This window comes from Piliocolobus tephrosceles, chromosome 13 (genome assembly GCF_002776525.5).
Source record: "Piliocolobus tephrosceles isolate RC106 chromosome 13, ASM277652v3, whole genome shotgun sequence".
NCBI classification, from domain to species: Eukaryota; Metazoa; Chordata; class Mammalia; order Primates; family Cercopithecidae; genus Piliocolobus; species Piliocolobus tephrosceles.
In genome coordinates, this window is record NC_045446.1 from 28,663,384 (window position 1) to 28,684,103 (window position 20,720).

The 20,720-nt window shown below is 40.0% G+C and overlaps 1 protein-coding gene across 2 annotated transcripts in view; it reads right to left on the reverse strand.

Annotated features, from left to right (window-relative positions):
• The window catches only part of TRIM44 (tripartite motif containing 44), a 140,446-nt gene that overhangs the window by 74,026 nt on the left and 45,700 nt on the right, over positions 1–20,720 (reverse strand). The gene's annotated exons all lie outside the window — the stretch shown is intronic.

Consider the following 20,720-nt stretch of genomic DNA (forward strand, 5'->3'; position numbering starts at 1 on the left):
AAAAAAAAAAAAAAAAAAAAAAAAAAAAAAAAAAAAAAAATGCTGGGCATGGTGGCAGGTGCCTGTAATCCTAGCTGCTTGGGAGGCTGAGACAGGAGAATTGCTTGAACCCAGAAGGTGGAGGTTGCAATGAGCCCAGATTGCGCCACTGCACTCCAACCTGGGTGACAGAGCAAGTCTCCATCTCAAAACAAAACAAAACAAAACACAAAATTCTTCCTCTCTGCCCCAATTACTGTTAACAGTTTGGTATGTATCCTCCCAGCCATTTTTCTATATAGTTATGTACATATATGTATATGGATAATTAAGTAGGTTTTATATAAATGAATCATAGCGAAAATATGGTTGTCTTTTCTACTTAAGATATATTTGTGCATATAGATCAACTTCATTCTATTATTTTTACTATCTGTATGATATGGAGCTGGAGAGGTGTGTGTGTGTGTGTGTGTGTGTGTGTGTGTATGTCTCCTATTTAACCATTCCTCTCTTAATGGAAGTATAGGATATTTCCAAATTTTTGCTATTATAAACAACACAGCAACAAACATCCTTGGCTATATCTCTTAATATTTGCATAAAAGTTTCTTTAAAGATGTTTAGTGCCACTTAGTAAATTGGCATATACTCTGAAATTATTGTTTCATACTGCCAAGGTGCCTTCTGAAAAAGATGTATTGATTACATTCCTACCACAATGTATAGCACTTCTGTACACCCTTGCCAATACTGGATAATATCAAGCTTTTAAACTTTTACTATGATGGGTGCAAATATATTATTGTTTTATTTTATAACAACTACAAACCAAAGAAAATACAATTGCTAGCTATATTTATGCTTAGGGCATAAGAAAGGCTAACGAAGTGAGAAATTATCAAAATGAGAACTTCTCAACTCCAAATTTTACCGGCAACTGCATTTACTGATGTTTCCTCACAACCATGTTTAGTTTATGAGTATTTTAAAACTACGCATATTATGAGTGTAGCTGAGATAGGGAGCAGGGAAGAAGTAAACTGTAGATGAAAGGAGAAAGGCAGAAGAAAAGTCAATAGAGGATTTTAGAACTAGAAGAGAAAATAGTTGTCACCTAAATGAACTCCTTTCTTTTTACAGATAAAGAAATGGACATAGTTGCAAACCCGCAGAACGGAAAGACTCCAATTTTCTTGTTCTCAGTCTGGTGCTCTGTTCACTATAAAAGTCTGTCAGAAGGGAAGTCAAATTGGGAAAACCTAAGAAAGGAGACTGAGAAAGAGAATGCCTAAAGGAGAGGGTAGCAGATTAAGTCATTTTTAATTAGCCTCTTAGAAACTGAAAGAAGCTTGATACCTTACGCAGCTTTTGTAACGCTGCTAAGGACATCAGTGCAAAATAAGGCCTGTAGTACATGTATCTGCTCACACATCAAGTGACTAAGTGTCATAAGCCCTCATACACTCTCTGCAGGTGCTCTCCCTGGTGCTGGAGAAAATGGGAAGGTGTATTAAATGTTCTTAATGTCCCCGCAAATTCTGTATCAGATTGAGAACTGTGATTTGTGTTTATATAATTCCTTTTTATGTTTAGTGTATGTATTTTAGGGCTATTATGCTTTACAGTGATCACTGATCAATGGATCTCTACTCCTGAAATAAACTGAGTCTTAAATAACTAGGACCTTCTCTCAGAGACCAAACATTTCCAGAAAAGGGTTGGACTTTTCTGAATGCCTGAGAAACTCTCTTAATGGCTACAAGTAACTAACAATGGATATCTTAATAAAAACTGACTCACAACCCATTTTACTAGACCTTACATACATATGTGGTTCAGAGTTAGGAAGCTGACATCCCACTTAGTAAAGGTGTGGACCAGACTGCAGCAGGTGAATAAGTCATGGATTTTTAAATTCTCTATTTCCCATAGCTTTATTACATAGGGTTTTCAGCATGACACTGTATTTTATACAGATCAGGTCACAAATGAAAACTGAAGGAAAAATAATCCACTCTATAAAACCTTTATGCCTTTTCCCACTCTCATTCTCTAATTAACAAATAAGCATTTTCCAGCCTAAGACATCAAAACCTTTAGAGCATTAGTTACAATCAAGCTGACATATCTTTGTTGTAGTTGCATTAGGGTGAAGTGCAATACTATTAAACATAGCATTTTACTGAAATTATAACATAGCACTGCAATTTGAAAAATCTGACCACTGTATGGTCAGAACTACCTATTGAACATCTGAATCCAACCTTCTAATTTTATAGGTGAAGGGGGGAAAAAGCCACAGAGAAGTATGATAATAAAGTTAGGTTTAGAAACTTTCCTCTGGTCCAGTCTAATATACTTTTACAACTCATCATTTCCAGTGAGTTATAAACAAGACCCTGTTGAAAGAAGAAAAAGAGAAGAAGGGACATTGAGAAAGAGAGAGAGAAGGGGGAGGGAGAGACAGTGAGAAGGGGGAGAGGGAGGGAGGGAGGTAAAGAGAAACAGAGGGAGGAAGGGAGGTAGAGAGAGAAACAGAGAGAGATTGAAAAAAAATTTGTTTCAGAAAAGTAGTGCTGAGATGAACTGAGAATAATGGTCAGGGTTAGGAGCAAGCTACTCAAAAGAGAAGCATCCAAATCTACACTGAATATTTCAGAAACATTTGTTCTCTCACAGGCGTCTGAACCAAAGCTACTCCATTTTGAATAGGGGCTGGGTAAAATAAGACTGAGACCTACTGGGCTGCATTTCCAGAAGGTTAGGCATTCTAAGTCTTAGGATGAGATAAGAGGTCGGCACAAGATACAGGTCATAAAGACCTTGCTGATAAAGCAGATTGCAGTAAAGAAGCTGGCCAAATCCCACTAAAACCAGGATGGCGAAGAAAAGTAGCCTAGCCTCTGGTGGTCCTCACCATTACAGTCCCACCAGCACTACGACAGTTTACAAAAACCATGGGAATGTCAGGAAGTTACCCTACATGGTCTAAAAAGGGGAGGCATGAATAATCCAACCCTTGCTTAGCATATGATTAAGAGATAATCATAAAAATAGGCAACCAGCAGCCCTTGGGGCTGCTCTGCCTATGGAGTAGCCATTTTTTCATTCCTTTACTTTCTTAATAAACTTGCTTTCATTTCACTCTATGAACTTGCCCTGGATTCTTTCGTGAGCAAGATCCAGGAACTCTCTCTGGGGACTGGATCAGGACCCCTTTCTGGTAACAGTCCTACAAGTCAAATTTCCTGCAAGGTGTTAAGGAGACTACTCCAAAAATTACTTTAAAAATTGTAGACTGCATGAAATATAGTTTGAAGACTCTAAATATCTCCCCCAAAAATCCATTTTTCACTTCCCTCTTCCTCATTTGAAAGGCCATTATTCTAAAATAGAAAAACAAAAAAGCAGGAAATGGAACTTTTTCAGATGCTACAAGCTGTCCACACTCCCACAGCACAGTGTCCTCCCCACTTGCCAGTGTCTATGGAAACTTCAAGTTGGAAAGTTCAAAGTTAAGGAATCTGTTTAGCCTTCAGCATTTATTCCTACATTGTACTCCAAGAGAGCTCCTTCCAAACTTAGGCCACACTCCAGTGAGGGCAGGCAAGGGAAAAACTTCACCAATAAGGAGGTCATGGTTTTTTTCAATGGATGGGAAGATCTCCTATTTCTTGTGTCTTTTGTGTATCGGTGCAATAGCCACTATTTGTGAATAAAACAACTGCCCACCCACCAGGCTTAGAAAATTATTCGCAGCCTAGAAACACAGTAGACATAAACTCTGAACAGCATTCCACTACCAACATTCTCAGTGATGTCATCCTCAGCGACCTAATTAGAAGCCTGATATGAGCAGGTTTTACAATGGGGTGTTGAGAATGAAAGGAAAAAAGTTGACTGAAGTGAACATTTAAACTCTTCATTAAGCTATCTTTCTCATCTTCTTCAGAAGCCTTCAGGCAAAAGCAGTCATTTGTATCTTCACTTCTGTCATCACCTCCACTTTGTTAACAGGGCACCATTGGATCTCTACCTCAGTTAACCACTTAGTTACTTCAGGTATCCACTTAATGAAATAATAATGGTATTTACTATTGCTATTGTTACCGTTATTATTTTCATTATAAAAGACCAAAATAAATACCAAAATGTTGGAGAACGGTTATCTGTGAATGGTAGAATTACAAGTACTTTTCTCTTTTTTACTTCTCAGTTCAAATTTTCTGAAAGAACATGTAACACTTTTTAAAAACGATTTTTTAAAAGAAATGTGGCTTAAAGAAAAAAAAATTCTCAACAAAATACTAGCAAGTCAAATTAATCCATGTATAAAAACAGTAATAGGCCAGGTGTGGTGGCTCATGACTGTAATACCAGCACTTTGGGAGGCTGAGGTGGGCAGATCACTTGAGGTCAGGAGTTTGAGACCAGCCTGGCCAATATGGTAAAACCCCACCTCTACTAAAAATACAAAAATTAACTGGGTGTGTTGGTGCACACTCGTAATCCCAGCTACTCAGGAGGCTGAGGCCCAAGAATTGCTTGAACCTGGGAGGTGGAGGATGCAGTGAGTGGAGATGGTGCCATTGCACTCCAGCCTGGGTGACAGAGCGAGACTCTGTCTCAAAATTAAAAAAAAAAAAAAGGAATTACATACCATGACACAAATGAGGGATATATACCAAGTATGCAAGGCTGGTTCAACATTTGAAAAATCAGCTAATATAATTTATCCACATCAATAGGCTAATGAGGAAAAATCACAATAGATACACAAAACTCAATACTCATTTATTATAAAAACTCTCAGTACACTAGGAATGGGGTGAGGGGAGCTTCCTCAACTTAATAAAGAACATCTACAATTACCTACAGCCAACAACATACTTAATGGTCAGAAACTCAAGGCTTTCCTGCTAAGATGAGGAACAAGGCAAGGATGCCTCCTCTCAACCTTTTCTTTTCAACACTGTACTGAAAATCCTAGTTTATGCAATAAGTCAAGAAAAGGAAATAAAAGGTATACAGATTGGGAAAGAAGAAATAAAACTATCTTTGCAGATGATAAGATTGTCTATGTAGAAAATCTGAAAGAATTCACCAAAAAAAGGAAAAAAGAAAAGAAAAAACCTCCTGGAACCAACAGCAAGGCTACAGGATAGAAGACTGATATACAGAAGTCAATTGCCTTCCTATAGACCAGTAGTGAACAAGCAGGATTTTAAGTTAAAAAGATAATGCCATTTACATTCGCACCTTCAAAAATGAAATACTGAAGTATAATTCTAACAAAATATGTACAAGATCTATATGAGGAAAATGGACTGTTATCTAAAATATACTAAGAACTATAAAAACTCAAAAATAAGAAAATGAACAACCTGATTAAAAAACAGACACCTGGCACGCCCAAGATGGCCGAATAGGAAGAGCTCCAGCCTCCAGCTCCCAGCGTGAGCAACACAGAAGACAGGTGATTTCTACATTTTCAACTGAGGTACCGGGTTCATCTCACTAGGGCGTGTCAGACAATTGGTGCTAGTCCACAGGTGCAGCCCGACCAGCGAGAGCTGAAGCAGGGCGAGGCACTGCCTCATCTGGGAAGCACAAGGGGGAAGGGAATTCCTTTTCCTAGCCAAAGGAAATTGAGACACACAACACCTGGAAAATCGGGTAACTCCCACCCTAACACTGCACTTTACCAAGGGTCTTTGCAAATGGCACACCAGGAGATTCTATCCCACACCTGGCTCAGAGGGTCCCACGCCCATGGAGCCTCCCTCATTGCTAGCACCACAGTCTGAGATCTAACTGCAAGGCGGCAGCGAGGCTAGGGGAGGGGAGCCCGCCATTGCTGAGGCTTAAGTAGGTAAACAAAGCCTCCAGGAAGCTTGAATTGGGTGAGGCCCACCACAGCTCAAGGAGGTCGGCCTGCCTCTGTAGACTCCTCCTCTGGGGACAGGGCATAGCTAAACAAAAAGCAGTAGAAACCTCGGCAGAGGAAATGCCCCTCTGACAGCTTTGGAGAGAGCAGTGGATCTCCCAGCATGGAGGCTGAGATCTGAGAATGGACAGATTGCCTGCTCAAGTGGATCCCTGACCCCTGAGTAGCCTAACTGGGAGACATCCCCCACTAGGGGCAGACTGCCACCTCACAACTCACACGGCAGGGTACACCCCTGAGACGAAGCTTCCAGAGCGAGAATCAGACAGCAACACTCGCTGTTCAGCAATATTCTATCTTCTGCAGCCTCCGCTGCTGATACCCAGGCAAACAGGGTCTGGAGTGGACCTCAAGCAAACTCCAACAGACCTACAGCTGACGGTCCTGACTGTTAGAAGGAAAACTAACAAACAGAAAGGACACCCATACCAAAACCCCATCAGTACGTCACCATCATCAAAGACCAAAGGCAGATAAAACCACAAAGATGGGGAAAAAGCAGTGCAGAAAAGCTGGAAATTCAAAAAATCAGAGCGCATCTCTCCCTCCAAAGGAATGCAGCTCATGGCCAGCAATAGAATAAAGCTGGACGGAGAATGACTTTGACGAGTTGAGAGAAGGTGGCTTCAGTCAATCAAACTTCTCAGAGCTAAAGCAGGAACTACGTAAACAGCACAAACTAAAGACCTTGAAAAAAGAATGGATGAATGGATAACTAGAATAATGAATGGAGAGAAGACCTTAAAAGAACTGATAGAGATGAAAACCATAACACGAGAACTACGTGACAAATGCACAAGCTTCAGTAACCGACTTGATCAACTGGAAGAAAGAGTAGCAGAGACTGAAGATCAAATGAATGAAATGAAGTGAGAAGAGAAGTGTAGAGAAAAAAGAATAAAAAGAAATGAACAAAGCCTCCAAGAAATATGCGATTATGTGAAAAACCAAATCTACATTGGATTGGTGTGCCTGAAAGTGACAGGGAAAATGGAACCAAGTTGGAAAACACTCTGCAGGATATCATCCAGGAGAATTTCCTCAACCTAGTAAGGCAGGCCAACATTCAAATTCAGGAAATACAGAGAATGCCACAAAGATACTCCTTGAGAAGAGCAACTCCAAGACACATAATTGTCAGATTCACCAAAGTTGAAATGAAGGAAAAAATGTTAAGGGCAGCCAGAGAGAAAGGTTGGGTTACCCACAAAGGGAAGCCCATCAGACTAACAGCAGATCTCTTGGCAGAAACTCTCCAAGTCTGAAGAGAGTGGGGGCCAATATTTCAACATTCTTAAAGAAAAGAATTTTCAACCCAGAATTTCATATCCAGCCAAACTAAGTTTCATAAGTGAAGCAGAAATAAAATCCTTTACAGACAAGCAAATGCTTAGAGATTTTGTCACCACCAGGCCTGCCCTACAAGAGATCCTGAAGGAAGCACTAAACATGGAAAGGAACAACAGGTACCAGCCATTCAAAAACATGTCAAAATGTAAAGTCCATCGATGCTAGGAAGAAACTGCATCAACTAGCGAGCAAAATAACCAGCTAATATCATAATGACAAGATCAAGTTCACACATAACAATATTAACCTTAAATGTAAATGGACTAAATGGTCCAATTAAAAGACCCAGATTGGCAAATTGAATAAAGAGTCAAGACTCATCAGTTTGCTATATTCCGGAGACCCATCTCACATGCAGAGACACACACAGGCTCAAAATAAAGGGATGGAGGAAGATCTACCAAGCAAATGGAAAACAAAACAAAAAAAAAAAGTGGGGTTGCAATCCTAGTCTCTGATAAAACAGACTTTAAACCATCAAAGATCAAAAGAGACAAAGAAGGCCATTACATAATGGTAAAGGGATCAATTCAACAGGAAGAGCTAACTATCCTAAATATATATGCACCCAATACAGGAGCACCCAGATGCATAAAGCATGTCCTTAGAGACTTACAAAGAGACTTAGACTCCCATACAATAATAATGGGAGACTTTAACGCCCCACTGTCAACATTAGACAGATCAATGAGACAGAAAGTTAACAAGGATATGCAGGAACTTAACTCAACTCTGCACCAAGCGGACCTAATAGACATCTACAGAACTCTCCACCCCAAATCAACCGAATATACATTCTTCTCAGCACCACATCGCACTTATTCCAAAATTGACCACATAGTTGGAAGTAAAGCACTCCTCAGCAAATGTACAAAAACAGAAATTATAACAAACTGTCTCTCAGACCACAGTGCAATCAAACTAGAACTCAGGACTAAGAAACTCAATCAAAACCGCTCAACTACATGGACAATGAACAACTTGCTCCTGAATGACTACTGGGTACATAATGAAATGAAGGCAGATATAAAGATGTTCTTTGAAACAAATGAGAACAAAGATACAACATACCAGAATCTCTGGGACACATTTAAAGCAGTGTGTAGAGGGAAATGAATAGCACTAAATGCCCACAAGAGAAAGCAGGAAAGATCTAAAATGGACACCCTAACATCACAATTAAAAGAACTAGAGAAGCAAGAGCAAACACATTCAAAAGCTAGCAGAAGGCAAGAAATAACTAAGATCAGAGCAGAACTGAAGGAGATAGAGACACAAAAATCCCTTCAAAAAATCAATGAATCCAGGAGCTGGTTTTTGGAAAAGATCAACAAAATTGATAGACCACTAGCAAGACTAATACAGAAGAAAACAGAGAGGAATCAAATAGACACAATAAAAATGATAAAGGGGATATCACCACCGACCCCACAGAAATACAAACTACCATCAGAGAATACTATAAACACCTCTACACAAATAAACTAGAAAACCTAGAAGAAACAGACAAATTCCTGGACACATACATATACCCTCCCAAGACTAAACCAGGAAGAAGCTGAATCCCTGAATAGACCAATAACAGGCTCTGAAATTGAGGCAATAATTAATAGCCTACCAACCAAAAAAACTCCAGAACCAGACAGATTCACAGTCGAATTCTACCAGAGGTACAAGGAGGAGCTGGTACCATTCCTTCTGAAATTATTCCAATCAATAGAAAAAGAGGGAATCCTCCCCAACTCATTTTAGGAGCCCAACATCATCCTGATACCAAAGCCTGGCAGAGACACAACAAAAAAAGAGAATTTTGGACCAATATCCCTGATGAACATCAATGCAAAAATCCTCAATAAAATACTGGCAAACAGAATCCAGCAGCACATCAAAAAGCTTATCCACCAAGATTAAGTGGGCTTCATCCCTGGGAGGCAAGGCTGGTTCAACATAGACAAATCAATAAACATAATCCAGCATATAAACAGAACCAAAGACAAAAACCACATGATTATCTCAATAGATGCAGAAAAGGCCTTTGACAAAATTCAACAGCCCTTCATGCTAAAACTTCCAATAAATTCGGTATTGATGGAACGTACCTCAAAATAATAAGAGCTATTTATGACAAACCCACAGCCAATATCATACTGAATGGGCAAAAACTGGAAGCATTCCCTTTGAAAACTGGCACAAGACAGGGATGCCCTCTCTCACCATTCCTATTCAACATAGTGTTGGAAGTTCTGGCTAGGGCAATCAGGCAAGAGAAAGAAATCAAGGGTATTCAGTTAGGAAAAGAAGAAGTCAAATTATCCCTCTTTGCAGACGACATGATTGTATATTTAGAAAACCCCATTGTCTCAGCCCAAAATCTCCTTAAGCTGATAAGCAACTTCAGCAAAGTCTCAGGATACAAAATCAATGTGCAATAATCACAAGCATTCTTACACATCAGTAACAGACAAACAGCCAAATCATGAATGAACTCCCATTCACAATTGCTTCAAAGAGAATAAAATGCCTAGGAATCCAACTTACAAGGGATGTAAAGGACCTCTTCAAGGAGAACTACAAACCACTGCTCAGTGAAATAAAAGAGGACACAAACAAATGGAAGGAAGAACATACCATGCTCATTGATAGGAATAATCAATATTGTGAAAATGGCCATACTGCCAAAGGTAATTTATAGATTCAATGCCATCCCCATTAAGCTACCAAGGACTTTTTTCACAGAATTGGAAAAAACTGCTTTAAAGTTCACATGGAACCAAAAAAGACCCCACATTGCCAAGACAATCCTAACCCAAAAGAACAAAGCAGGAGGCATCATGCTACCTGACTTCAAACTATACTACAAGGCTACAGTAGCCGAAACAGCATGGTACTGGTGCCAAAACAGAGATGTAGACTAACAGAACAGAACAGAGCCCTCAGAAATAATACCACACATCTACAGTCATCCGATCTTTGACAAACCTGACAAAAACAAGAAATAGGGAAAGGATTCTCTATTTAATAAATGGTGCTGGGAAAACTGGCTAGCCATAAGTAGAAAGCTGAAACTGGATCCTTTCCTTACTCCTTATATGAAAATTAATTGAAGATGGTTAGAGACTTAAATGTTAGACCCAATACCATAAAAACGCAAGAAGAAAACCTAGGTAATACCATTCAGGACACAGGCATGGGCAAGGACTTCATGTCTAAAACACCAAAAGCAACGGCAACAAAAGCCAAAATTGTCAAATGGGATCTAATTAAACTAAAGAGCTTCTGCACAGCAAAAGAAATTACCATCAGAGTGAACAGGCAACCTACAGAATGGGAGAAAATTTTTGCAATCTACTCATCTGACAAAGGGCTAATATCCAGAACCTATAAAGAACTCAATCAAATTTACAAGAAAAAAACAAAGAACCCCATCAAAAAGTGGGCATAGGATATGAACAGACACTTCTCAAAAGAAGACATTCATACAGCCAACAGACACATGAAAAAATGCTCATCATCACTGGCCATCAGAGAAATGCAAATCAAAATCACAATGAGATACCATCTCACACCAGTTAAAATGGCAATCATTAAAAAATTAGGAAACAACAGGTGCTGGAGAGGATGTGGAGAAACAGGAACACTTTTACACTGTTGGTGGGACTGTAAACTAGTTCAACCATTGTGGAAAACAGTGTCGCGATTCCTCAAGGATCTAGAGCTAGAAATACCATTTGACCCAGCCATCCCATTACTGGGGATATACCCAAAGGATTATAAGTCATGCTGCTATAAAGACACATGCACACGTATGTTTATTGTGGCACTATTCACAATAGCAAAGACTTGGAATCAACCCAAATGTCCATCAGTGACAGACTGGATTAAGAAAATGTGACACATATACACCATGGAATACTATGCAGCCATAAAAAAGGATGAGTTTGAGTCCTTTGTAGGGACATGGATGAAGCTGGAAACCATCATTCTCAGAAAACTATCGCAAGGACAGAAAACCAAATACCGCATGTTCTCACTCGTAGGTGAGAACTGAACAATGAGATCACTTGGACACAGGAAGGGGATCATCACACACCATTTCCTATTGTGGGGAGGGGGAGCAGGAGGGATAGCATTAGGAGATATACCTAATGTAAATGATGAATTAATGGGTGCAGCACACCAACATGGCACATGTATACATATGTAACAAACCTGCACGTTGCGCACATGTACCCTGGAACTTAAAGTATAAAAAACAAACAAACAAAAAAACAAAAAAACCCAGTCCCTTCACTAAGAAGATATGCAGATGGCAAATAAGCATATGAAAAGATGCTCAACATCATATATCATTAGGAAATTAAAAATTAAAACAACAGTAAGATTCCATACACACCTATTAGAATGGTCCAAGTCAAAACATTAACAAGACCAAATGCTGGCGAAGATGTGGAACAACAGAAAATTTCATTCATTGCAGTGGGAATCCAAAATGGTAAGGCCACTTGGAAGACAGTTTGGCAGTTCTTACAAAACTAAATATACTCTTACCATAGAACCTAGCAATCATGCTCCTTGGTATTTACCCAAATGAGCTGAAAACTTATATCCACATAATAACCTGCACACAGATGTTTATAGCAACTTTTATTCATAATTGCCAAAACTTGGAAGCAGCCAAGATGTCCTTCAGCAGGTAAAATAATAAATCAACTGTGGTACATCCAGACAATAGAATATTAACCCCCCCCCCACCAAAAAACAACAACAACAACAACAACAACAACACACACACACACACACAAGAAAAACAAACAGCTATCAAGTCATGAACATACATGAGAGAATCTTAAGTGTATATTACTATGTGAAAGAAGTCACTCTAAAAGGCTTGGAATCAACTACATGACATTATAGGAAAGGCAAAACTATGGAGACAGTAAAAAGATCAGTTGCCAGAGGTTTGGAGGAAGGGAAAATAAAAAGGCATAGCACAGAGGATTTTTAAGGCAGTGAAACTATTCTGTATGATATTTTAATGGTGTATGCATTTTTCAAAACCCATACAATATACAACACCAACAGTGAACCCTAATCCAAACGATAAACTTTGGGTGATAATGATATGTTAGTACAGCTTCACCAATTATAACAAATGTACTATTCTAGTACAGGATGATAATAGTGGGGGAGGCTGTGCACGTGGGGTGAGGAAAGGAGTACATGGAAACTCTCTATATTTTCCATTCAATTATTCTGTTAACATAAAACCACTCTAAAAAAAAAACTATTTTAAAATGTTAATATTAGGTTGGTGCCATTTCACTGGCAAAAACTGCAATTACCTTTACACCAACCTAATACAATTACAACAGAAAACCAAGTAGCCACTGAGAAGCCTACAGAAGATCTGGGGCTGGGGTGACCATCAAATGGACCAGGAAAGATAATTCTGTTTAAACCTGATACCCAGATTTGTCAACATTTTCATTCTCTGCCTTCCCATTTAATACTAGACCCTTCCTTCCCAATATGACTCCCCCTTTCTAGAATAATCAAAGTTTTTAAAAGCCCATTTCAATTTAAGCCCATGAAAATAATGGCATCCAAAACAGCTAAGGAGCATTGTCAGAAGACAAGATTATTCTATTATTTTCTTCACTTCTTATTTTGGCTATCTCATCCTAACTACTACTGAGTTAGATTCCTAGTGCCCTGAATCTCCACTCTTGTGCAACAGATGTGATTAGAGACAAACCTGGATTGGTGAATTACTCCTTCAAGACTCTAAAATCTATAAAAGGAAACTGAGTTTGGCTTTTCATTTTTTTATAATTTAAAAAAATGAGGCTCTGAGAAATTCAGTTACTTGCCCAAAATCACACAGCTGGTTGGTGTGACTGACTGACATCTGGAGCCTCTGCTTCTGTCTTGGTGCTTTCCTCTGTTCTGAATTGCTTACCAGTGGTCTAATCCTGGTTCTCAGAGGCATAGTTTTGTGACCGCCCAGTGGGTTCACTATGCCTATTGCCCAGATAGAGCCAATTTATCAAGATGGGGGAATTACAATAGAGAAAGAGTTTAATGCATGCAGAGCTGGCTGAACAGGAAACCAGAGTTTTATTATTACTCAAATCAGTCTCCTTGAAAATTGAAGGACTGGGGTTTTTTAAGGACAACTTGGCAGACAGGGGACCAGGGAGTCAGGAGTCCTGATTGGTCAGGTTGAAGATGAAATCATAGGGAGCTGACTTCTACCTTTGACACCAGGCTTTATAAAAAAGTACCATAACACTTGCTACCCATTTTTCCCCCACCACAAAGGCGTCTACTGTAAGTCACCAACTCTTTAATTTCACCACTGACCTGTCTGTAGCATTCAGCATATTGACATCCTTAGTCTTTAAACACTGCCCTCTGGGGGCAAAATCACTTTCCACTGAGAAGCACTACTCTACAGTCTTCCTTAACAATTTCATTCCATCTTTGGAAATTCAACTAATACCTCCATAAGGATGGCTCCTACGCCTAGGTTTTCTCTACAGGAAATCAGTCTCACAGTTGCTCTTGGCTGATGTACATCTCTACCTGGATACATTTCTATTATCCAAGCCATCAAGCCTCAAACTGAATCCTCCCCCTCCTCATCATTATCATCGCTACTTTTTTTCAGTGCCCCACATATTAGACACTATTCTAAGCACTTTAAGTGTATTACTGCAATTAATCATCATGATGATGCCATGAGTGGCTAGTATTATTATACCCATTTACAGATGAAGAAACTGAAGTAGGGAGGTAAGAAACCTGCCCAAATTAAGGCACACAGTACGTAGCAGATTTTGAATCCAAGTAGTTTGCCTATACAATCTGCTTTCTGACCACAACATTATTTTCCTACATCTTCCCTTCAAATGTCGACTTGCTTCCTCTATTCCCCTTAATGACACCATGATTTAGGCAGTTATCAGGCTCCAAACTCTGGAGTCAAGTTTTATTTTCTCCACCAGATAATAGGCCTCTGGACTTACTACTACCTCAAGGAGAAATTATGACACCTTAACTAAGGGCCCTGCAAAAAATGGTGTGCAATACATTCTGACTGAAGGTCAGAGGCTATTTCACATCTGTCCCTTCACCAGTATGGCTGCAGAGATGTTGCCCCACGTACATGAAAATCCCCTTCTTTTCTTTGTATTCCCTTCCACATACTCCCTGCTAGACATCTAGACCCACGCTTCAAGGATCCACTTTAGCACCCCCTGCTCACCCCACCTAGACCTTTTAACCTAGTCCCACTGCCTCCTGCACCACTACCTCGCTAAAACAAAATTCAAAGTCACAAAGAACTCTTGAGTGATTTGAGGACACTGGTTAGTATCTTGCTTCTACCTCCAACTTTTTCTTGACCAGCTTTCTCTCCCTTTTCATCTCCATTTGGCCTTGAATCCTTGGCTTTCTAACCTTGATCTCAAATCCCACCTTTGGCCCCTTCAAACTTAGTGATTATATGTGCCCTTCACTCCCTCTGCCTTGGTGCTTAGAATTCAGCTTTCTCTTATACAGTCTTTTTCTTGGCTTACAGCTTTGACTCCCAGACACAAATGCTTTTGGATATGGTTTGGATCTGTGTCCCTACCCAAATCTCACATTCTATTGTAATCCACAGTGTGGGAGGTGGGGCCTCATGGGAGATGACTGGATCATAAGGGTGGAGTTCTCATGAGTGATTTACCACTATCCCTCTTGATACTGTACAGTGAGGGAGTTCTCACAAGATCTGGCTTAAAAATGGGTGACACTTCCTTCCTCTCTCTTCCTCCTGCTCCAGCCACGTATGACATGCCTGCTTCCCCTTCACCTTTCACTGACTGAAAGTTTTCTGAGGCCTCCCCAGAAGCCACTATGTTTCCTGTACAGCCTGCAGAACCGTGAGCCAATTAAGCCTCTTTTCTTTATAAATTACCCAGTCTCAGGTAGTTCTTTATACCAATGCAAGAATGGACTAATACACCCCCTATCTCAGTCAGACTACTCCATCCTTCCTCTACTTGTGTCCACAGTACTTCTTCATAAGACTATAAATTTTGGTACTTAAGCCCTAATTCTGCATTGTTCCTTAACAGCTTCATGAATATAACCCTATGCTTCTTCTGAATTGCCTTCCCTTCATGGTTCACCCTCCTCCATATAGCCATAAATAAACATGTCCTTGTATATATATACACACACACAGACACACACAGAGAATAATACAGGCTCAGGACCATATTTCCTAGAGGCTTTGTACTTTAAAGGGCCTAATAAACACTCGAATTGAATCAGTTAATCAACTGTGAAGTAGACAGCAACTGTGTTCCCCAGTTACCTGAGACACAGCCACAGTTGACTGTCAAGCACCCCTTAACGCGAGAGATGGATGTCTAACCACTATAACTGTGGCATCACTGCCAAGCATCCTTTCCTCCCAGGGCTGCTTGTTCATGCTGTCAGCTGCTATGAGTTTACTGCCATGACAACTTGATGTGTAACCCAGTGACATGACGCTGAATTGGATGCAACAGAAAGCAGTTCACTGGGGATGCTGGGTTCACTTTGACTCAATACTAATGTTTGCTCTTAAGTTGCTTCTTTCTTTGCTTGACCCCAGGGTGGCAATGAAGAAAGCAATCACAAACTTCTGAGCAAACAAAAAAATTCTGGGTGGCCCCTGCTATAGGAATGTGAAACTAGAAGAATGTGTCCCCAGAGACACCCAGGACTTGTAACAACCAAGAATAAGCGTGAGAACTTCTATTCCATCTTGTTTTCCTGCTTTCTTCACACCTTAGCCTATGCATAAACCAGAAAGACAACTTCTGCTTTGGGAACTATCATGTAGGAAGTGGGAGGTGGAAAGTGACACTGAAAGTTTGAGGGGCAACTATACAGAATTTATACTATTTTTAAGTCTTGACTTAAAATAAGTTAGACTTGATTATACAAAGAAAGCCTATTTTATCTGCTGAAGATTAAAGCAATTTTAAAATAAGACTCAATCTCCACTCCAGTTCTCTCAAGCAGTTTCCCTATAAAGCCAGTTATTTGTATTTTATTAAAACCACAGCACCAAAACAACTGCATACCACCACGAATACTCAGGAAAGGGCACTGAGACGTAGCTCTCATGTTTGCTGAGTCTTCTTTCCTACAGAGGGTCATAACAGTACAGCATATGGAGTTTGATGTAGTAGAGAAAGGGGTTTGAGGACTGGTTCTGCTAACTCCCTGCTTCTGTAGCTCAGAAAGGTGAAAGTTTCTCCATAAAAAGTTTCTTTGGGCCGGGCGTGGTGGCTCAAGCCTGTAATCCCAGCACTTTGGGAGGCCGAGACGGGCGGATCACGAGGTCAGGAGATCGAGACCATCCTGGCTAACACGGTGAAACCCCGTCTCTACTAAAAAAATACAAAAAACTAGCCGGGTGAGGTGGCGGGCGCCTGTAGTCCCAGCTACTCGGGAGGCTGAGGCAGGAGAATGGCATAAACCCGGGAGGCGGAGCTTGCAGTGAGCCGAGATCTGGCCACTGCACTCCAGCCCAGGCGACAGAGTGAGACTCCGTCTCAAAAAAAAAAAAAAAAGTTTCTTTGTAAAATGAGGGTAATAATAACATTCCCATAGATATTTTTCTAAACTTAACACAAAATAATACATGGAAAGCACTTAGTGCTCTCTGGGCACACAGAACAATCAGCAGAACCATTCTGCTCATTAGAGGTAACAATAACTGTGAGCTTTTATTGTGTGCCTCCCATATGGTATCTACTGAGCTCTCACAGAAAAAGAGCCCCCAATGAGCTTTCCTAAAGAAAAGAGGGAGCCTATGCCCTGGGGAGTTTAGATCTAATTTCCCAGGGGAACATATAAAAGACTTTCCTATTCATCCTAGGCATTGAAAAGTAAAGATATCAATACCAAGGCTCCTTGCCTGAGTTTCAAATAAATGGCCACAAGCTGTCAAGGAGAAATGAATGCCTTTTCTAATTTGATCAGATCTGACTGCCCAACATCTCAGAATCAGTCTACTTCAATGATACAGAAGCAAAGAAGGACGGGTCACATTCTGTTCCTCTGTACCTACACAAAGTCAGTCTATGGGCATAGTTGGCTCCTCAATCTCACAACTTGCCGCTCATGGTATTTTCTCTCCTTTGTAGATTGAAACCCTACTCTACTCCCTTAAGGAGCTAACAACCTGCTTACCCAAGAACCACAGTGCTCATTAACTACAGTTGCTAACATATATTTAAGACCGCAAAATCATCTTCCACTGTTTCTTATCTCCTCCTCACAAGTTTTCACTTTCAGGATCTTCATTAATAAAAATATGATTAGTCCTCCTTTATAGATAAAACTGAAGTATATGGACTCATGTCATCTAACTCCAGTATTTGTGCTTTTTCATCTCCCCCCCCCCAAAAAAGAAAAGCATGTCATATTCAATCTAAACTTTTACCCCAAGTCTGAACAAATACTACATTGGAATACCATTCTCAATCCATCTTCTATAGGTAAAAGTTAATAACTTCTATATAGAAGTCACAAAAAGGCAACTTCCTAGCATTTTTAGCCCTGTGACCTTGAACAAGTCACTTAACCTCTTAAATCTTTGTTTCTTCATTTGTAAAAGGGGATTATAATGTCTAACTAAATGGGCTCAGTTAGGAAGTAGGGAGACATGGTAGAATCTATTTCTCCTGCTGTAGAAGTAAACAAAAGCCATTAAACAAGGGGATGGACAGCCATTGAATCACTGGGTTGAATGAAATGTCTCTTGGTAGGTGCAGAGACCTGACAAATTCTGCCCTTTGGCTAAATGCAGTCAATCAGGAGAGAGGCACTGTTCTCAAATTTTATATTTATATATATGTATAAGCATCTACATATAGATGTGAGGTAGACTAAGAGTTGCATTCTGCAGGTTTGGTCTAAAAATATCAAACAAAACACCTTTTTCCCTTATCAAATCTGATTTTATTTCTTTAACTGAATGAGAGCTTGAACTAACAGGGAAAGAGGAAGGAGGGGGATAGGAGAGCAGCAGGCCCTTAAATAAAAGTCTAGGTGATTTTATCACTATTATCACAATAAAGTTTTATATCTAGGTACCCCGGCTCCTAAATTAACTGTCAAATACAATCCTGCACTGGAAACCTGAAGCGTGGCTGCTACAGGGGAGTCCTGACAGCTTCACTTCCCTCTTCAGGTTCGCTGTGTAATCAGCCCTTCAAGCTTTTGGCAAAGAGTATATTATCAAGTCTCCTGTCAGTGCAGAGAGGAGCTGGAGCAGAGGGAAGAAGACATCACAAAGTGTTAATTGTATTAAGCCATTTAAAGCTCAATCCCTTTGCTTTGTAACAATGCTCCAGTCCACCAGGCAGCTTGGAAACCATGCCCACCTGTTTTTAAATGACTATAATCTATTGGTGCTGTGGTTCAATTAGGAGGTCTGGGGCTCCAGAAAGAAAGAGAAGGATAAGATAAAGCTGCAGGGGAGGGGAAAAGAGGAGGTAGGAAGGGAGTGAAGAATCTCAGTAGCGTTTACTTTAAAGTGGGAATATATTTCCTAATGTGTTTCTTAAATTTGACTTAACTTCTTTATTTTTCTTATAGTTGGGCACCAAGCAGTTCTGCTAACTAGGGAGTCTGCTTCATAACAATAAACATAGTTGCTTCTATGCACTGATTTCTTCTTTCTATTGGGAATATATGGACACACAACTACACACTCCCAAGGCAGACACATTTGCCTTGACTTGAACAGGCAACAGACCTATGCTGAACTACTGCCAGTTACTCTGCAGCTGGGCAAGACCCACAGAGTGAGCGAGCCAACCAACCACACCAAGGGAACCCAAAAGTGGAGACTGAACTCAATTTATTTGCAAGTCATTACCACTCAGACAGGTATCAACGGCCCCTTAAAACATGCAATTGGTGTCACTATTCCTAGGAAGTGTTAACTGATCAAACCATTGAATTATTTATAAACAGGTGGCTTACTTTTCTCTGCAAGGCTTGGAAGGTTTCCAGAACTCTGTGGGGAGGAAGGTGCCCTCACGTACCCTTGCTCTTCTGCTGGAAGTAGTGGTTATTCTCCAGACTGGAGGCTAACAGCAGCCACCATTTATAGAAGGCTGTACTCCGCACTTTTTTTGTAACAGGATCTCACTATGTTGCCCAGGCTGGAGTGCAGTGGTATAGCCATGGCTCACTGTAGCTTCAATCTCCTGGTGTCAAGAGATCCTCCTACCTCAGTCTCCCAAGTAGCTGGGACTACAGGCACGTGCCTCTACACCTGGCTAATTTTTTTTTTTATTTTTAGTAGAGATGGGGGTCTCCTTATGTACTCAGCACTTTAAATGGATTATCTCACTTAGTTTTCCCAACAACCTATGAAATATGTACTATTATTCCCTATTTTGGAACTGAAAAAACAAAAAATCTGAGAAATGAAGAGATTAAGCACAGATTTGCCCAAGGTCAGATAGCTATCAATGCTGGAGCTGATGAGGCAATTTCCAACCCTGAACTTTTAATAACTGTAGTATACTGCCTCTCCTGTCAGAGGCTAACATCAGGTTTTTAACCCTCATCCCTGTCAGGAAAATAAAAGGAAAAAGAAAATTAATATTCACTGCTGACACTTCAAGTGAATGGTTGAAAAAAGTGATTCAGGCAGTAATCTTGTTCTCTTTCAACAGCTTTATTGAGATATAATTCACATATTTTACAATTTACCCATTTAAAGTATACAATTTTGTGGTTTGCAGTATATTCCCAGAGTTGTGCAACCATCATCACCATTGGTTTTAAAACATTTTCATCATCCCCAAAAGAAACCCCATTGCTATTAGCAGTCACCCCACATTCCTCCGTCTCCCTCAGTCCCATACAGTATTGAGTCTCTATCTCTATATATTTGCCTATTCTGAACATCTCATATAGATAGAATCATATATTTGATTAAAGAATATATAAAGAATATAAAGAATAACTTCTTTAACTATTGATGGGGTTCAAGATATGCTATCCCAAAATATGTCTGTAGGAGGCCAGAATATGCCACCCCAAAACATGCCTCTTTGGCAGAAGAATTGTTTTGAGCTGATTATTTGGAGAAACTGCAAATATAGGAGAAGTACTGAAAACAAGAAAAGCTACTCTTTTGTAAGAGAAATGTACATCTGTAAAGGAAATCTCCATTTACAGGGGTGTCTCCTTCTCTATACCAGGAAGAGAAGGATGACCCCCAATCACTAGAAACTCTTTTGTTATAAATGGAGAAGGCACCAACTTAAATCTGCATAACAAACTTTATGCTTTTCCTGGGTATCTCCCCATAACTAGCCTTCCCTTCCATAGTATTCATGCCTGAACTCAAAGCCACCTCTTTGGGATTTACTTA